We start from the raw sequence: 5,080 nt of genomic DNA, 5'->3' as shown, positions 1-5,080 counted from the left end.
AAGGGAAAAGAAATGGAACCCATTAGATAAATTTTACATTTTTCCCTAAAATGTTTCATCATATTTAACTTAGCCCATCACTTAGCCCAGTCGATTGAGATCTTAATATGAATGATGTCTCTTTCCAGCCCATTTGATAAATGGCTCGAGCTCTATAAACAAGCGTCTCTCCATGAAGCAGAGGTTAAATGTGTATTTTCTCTTCCTTCCAGGGCTGACTCAAACGTGGATTGCGATTTCCTTCCACGGGCATTTGGGGAACAATCTCTCATGTTTCGGGACATTATCTTAGACTAAGATGCACACATGCACATTGGTGTACGGTGTCCACAGCGGGAATAGCCCACAACAGCTAGCTCATTCCAGGAAGGTGGCTACACTCCAAACAATACCTGCTATTCAGTGAGCAACTCTTTGCGGGTAGTGGGTGCTTTAAAACATTACTTATAACTTTGTAAAGATCTCAAAAGGTCTGTTTGCTGTTTGCTTTTGCTGATTTGTTTTGTGTTTGTTTTTGTTTTGAAAGAGTCTGGCTGTTTTTCAGACCAGCCAAGGAACTCACTACGTAATCCTGACTGGTCATGAATTTATTGCAATCCTCCTGTCTCACCCTCCCAAGTGCTGGAATTATAGGCATGTACCACCACACCTGGCTTGTCTGCATGTTTGGAGATAAGCTGTAACTATGTAGCTCAAGCTTGCCTCAAATTTGTGGTCCTCCTGCCTTGTCTACTAGGTGCTGGCTTTGCAGGAATGCACCGCCGTACGCAGAAAAGAGTAGGTTTTCTCCTCTCCTTTTCATAGAGACGATCACCTGAGTCCATGGGTTAATAACTTCCCAAGATCACACAGGGTTAAATCCCAGTGCCAGTTCCATGACCTGGTACCCTGTGTCCCTTCAGTCTGCCACACAGTTCTGGGTGACACTGAGACTTGCTGAGAGTAAATGAAGGTGGAGACAAAGGTTCAGGTTTACAGTTACTCATGAGTCGGTTTTGAAAAGGTGCCATCTATGTTGGATTAAATAGACATGATGCAGCCATACTTAGGAACATTACACAGCTGTTTAAGAGTGAGGTAGATGCATGTGGATTGATACAAAAGGCCAAGTTTTATTCTTAGGGTTGTCTATTCTGACTCTTTTTTTTTTTAATTATTTATTTGCAAGGAGAGAGAGAGGAAAAATAGAGAAAAGCGACAGACAGAGAGAGAATGGGCATGCCAGAGCTTCTAGCCACTGCAAACAAACTCCAAATGCATGTGTTCCTTGTGCATCTGGCTTCTGAGAGTCCTAGGGAATTGAACCTTGGTCCTTTGGCTTCACAGGCAAACGCCTTAACTGCTAAGCCATTTCTCCAGCCCCTGACTCCTTTTTTAACATTACATTAGCACATTAATAGGGCAGTACAGAATTATGGGAGACTACTGGTTTCTATTCTTTTTTAATTAATTTATTTATTTGAGAAAGAGAGAGAATATGGGCATGTCCGGGCCTTCAGCTGCTGCAAATGAACTCCAGAGGCATGTGTCACTCTATGAATCTGGCTTTAAGCAGGTACTGGGGAATCAAACATAGGTCCTTAAGCTTTGCAGGCAAGATACTAGAGTAAAACCCTAACTCAAACCCTCCCACACACACCTAGGAAAAGGAAAGAATTTTAAAAATATATTAAAGTCATCAGCTAACTTTCCTGTTCCCCAGCACCTGGCTTTCCTACATCTGTAAGAGGGTGAAAATGAGGACTTCCTTGTCTGCAGGCTTCAGAGGCAAGAAATGAAGTCTCACAAAAGATTCAAGGTAACCCAGGCCTGGGTTGGCTCATCATAGGCATAAACATCTCTGCGCCCTCCACCCACAGCCTGAGGCCTCGCTCTGCACAGCACCACCCCGTGCCCCAGACCCCACACCACAAGCTGCGGTGGTATGTCCAAGCTGAAAAAGAGGCCAAGGTTTCTCTCTGGTGACTCCTTCCAGCCAGAATCTCATCATGTGCCTTCATTATCCAATCACCACCAGTGGAGGGTGAGGTCACCAAGCCTGGAGGAGACAAATGATTACCTCCAGGACCTGGGGAACCCCACCTCACTTGTAGCACATGGCTACAGACAACTTTGGGGTTTCATTAAAAGGAGGAAGAGGAGCCGGGCGTGGTGGCACATGCCTTTAATCCCAGCACTTGGGAGGGAGGCAGAGGTGGGAGGATCACCGTGAGTTCGAGGCAACCTGAGACTATGTAGTGAATTCCAGGTCAGCCTGGACTAGAGTGAAACTCTACCTCGAAAAAAAAAAAAAGAGGGAAAGGCTTATGGTTACCCAACACATGACAAATATGCCCGAAAATAACTATAACACCATGTTATTCCTGTGAATGTTCTCACCGCACAAGTCTACTTAAGCCCTTCCCTTCCCCCATTTATGCTCACAGACGCATTGTTTCTAAGCCACATGCAAGGTTTATAAACTATTTAGTTGTTAAAATGTCAGCTAGAGTGCACTGGGATTTGTTCCTATTACTTCTGCTGACAGTGATATTCATAAACACCTCTGGGGTGAACTAGGGAAATGTCACAGTAAAGAAGATTGAAATAGGGCTGGAGAGATGATTTAGTGGTTAAGGTGCTTTCCTGCAAAGCCAAAGGACCAAGGTTCAATTCCCCAGGACCCACATAAGCAAGATGCACAAGGTGGGGCATGTGTCTGTAGTTCATTTGCAGTGGCTGAAGGTCCTGAGGCACCCATTCTCTCCCTTTCCCCCACCTCAAATAAATAAAATAAAATAAAAGAGGCCCATAACCTAGCAAAAGGCTAGAAGGGAGGAAGGAGAGGGAAGGACTTTAGGGGATGGTAATATGTGTGTGTGTGTGTGTGTGTGTGTGTGTGTGTGTGTGTGTGTGTGTAGAAGAACAGATTACAGGGAGGGGAAAGTCCTAAGCTAGGTCAGGGGAACAGATTGTATAAAAGAAGGGTGGAGGGAGGGTCACTAAAATTCAAGATATTCTGAATAAGACATATAAAAATCTACTTTCTTAAATAATGGTACATCCAAAAGCCATATATTGTTACTAGAAAATTTTCAGTACCAGAGAGATGGGATACCTTCCAGTGAGTTGTTGGCCAGGGAGGTCCCTGTTACCTCCAAAATACTATAGGATATTGCCAAGGCTCTTGGTTTCTCATGAGAAAGAGATGGTAAGACCCTATTGCCTGAGAGACAAAGTCACTGAGAAATCAGGCTGGTGCTTGAGCAAAAACCTCCTCCCTGTAGCCCAACCAACTGAAAGCTGGAAAAAGCTGTACTGTATGCAGCCTTATGGGAGACAGAAGTCATCAGCAGTGAAAACAGTGGACACTGGAAGCCTCAAGTTTGGCCAGATAGGCCAAATGACTGAACAAGTGCAATAGTGGCATGTCTGCACTCGGGAAAACCAACTGCTCTCTCATTGGACTGAAGGCCCACTCTGTGGGAGGGAATACGTGCCTGGTACTGAAAACCTATTCAAAAGCCTATGGCAGGGATGGTCATGAGCCTTAAGGGTATAAAGCCTGCTCTTGTCTGGATCAATGCATATATTACTCTCACCAAATTGCCCTGAATGCACTACACTTAATGTTCATATTCGTATATTAATGCTACTCTCACTTCTGGTTAGAGATGCTTTTCAGATGGCGAGGACCACTGGCATGACCCAAAAGGCAACATAGCACTGAGAAAAAGAGATGGAGGAGTGTCCAGCACAGAAACATCTCACACCCACCAAGGCTCAGGGTCCATTGCAAGAGGTGGCGGAAAGAATGTAAGAGCCAAAGAAAGGGTACCACTCCTTATATACAACTGTCCAGACAGAAATTGGCCTTGATATATAAGACCTCACAGTACCTAGCAATGCCTACACAAGATCCTCATAATAGGAGAAAAAGATGATGACATTAAGTCAAAAGAAACACTAATGGAAAGAGGGAGGAGATATGATGAAGAGCAGAGTTGTGAAGGGGAAAGTGGGGGAGGGGAGGGAAACACCATGGTTTGTTGTCTGTAAGTATCGAAGTTGTCAATAAATAAATGAATAAATGTGTGTATGTATATATTTAAAAGAAGAAGATTGAGGCACACACTCCTGTTGCTACTGTCCATCTGATGTTGGCCAGGAGGTGACGTCCATCCTCTTCCTATGCCATTGTTTTCCCCTGCCATCATGGAGCTTCCCCTCAAGTCTGTAAACCAAAATAAAGTCTTTTTTATTCCACAAGTTGCTCTTGGTCAGGTGTTTTCTGCCAGCAACGAGGACCTAGCTGCAACAGTAAAATTGGTACTAAGAATTGGTATCATTGCTACTAGAAACCTGACTGTGTGGTTTCTGGCCTTTTGGAGCTGATTTTCAAGAATATGGAGGGATATGAAACCTTGGCCTAAAAGACGCCTTGCAGTGCTGTAAGTATAATTTGATGGACTATTCTGGTCAGAGTTCAAAGACCTGAATGCAGTAAGAACTATGTGAGGTTTGACTTGTGACAGTGAAAAAGAACTTTACCTAAACTGGGCTAGAGGCAGTTTGTGTAAGAGGCTCACCGTTATGCCCATGTCCAGAGAACTTGCGCAGGGTTGCAGTGCATAGAAATGGACTGCTGTGAGCAAAGGAATAGGGCACAGAAATGAAATCTCTGAGCAAATCTTCTGCCCATTCAGCTGCAATTGTATGAGAGATCTCAGCCTTCGAGATCGGGCCAGCTGACGTGCACTGGTTCAGCAGGAAGGATGCAGACACTTTTGAAGGGGCCTGAATGCTGAAGAAGTGTCCTATTCTTCAAAGTCTGCTTTATTCCCCTCTGGATTGACAAGTTGGTAGCCCATCTGGTATTATGGGGTAAAACAAATGACGGAAAGAGAGGGCCACTGAATCTGCAACATAGTTTTGTGTTTTGGAAATGGCCATGGGCAGCGTGAATCAGGCTTATTGAATTACCTACATGGAGACCCAATGGAACCATGTGGATGAACTGTGGGTTGCAGTGGAGACCCAATGGAGATGCCAGGACTATGGGATGGCTGCCAAGAAGGGCTGCCACTGCCAGATGAAATGG

This window comes from Jaculus jaculus, chromosome 6 (genome assembly GCF_020740685.1).
Source record: "Jaculus jaculus isolate mJacJac1 chromosome 6, mJacJac1.mat.Y.cur, whole genome shotgun sequence".
Taxonomy (NCBI): Eukaryota; Metazoa; Chordata; class Mammalia; order Rodentia; family Dipodidae; genus Jaculus; species Jaculus jaculus.
The sequence above is the reverse complement of the archived record's forward strand: the minus strand, read 5'-3'. Positions refer to the sequence as shown.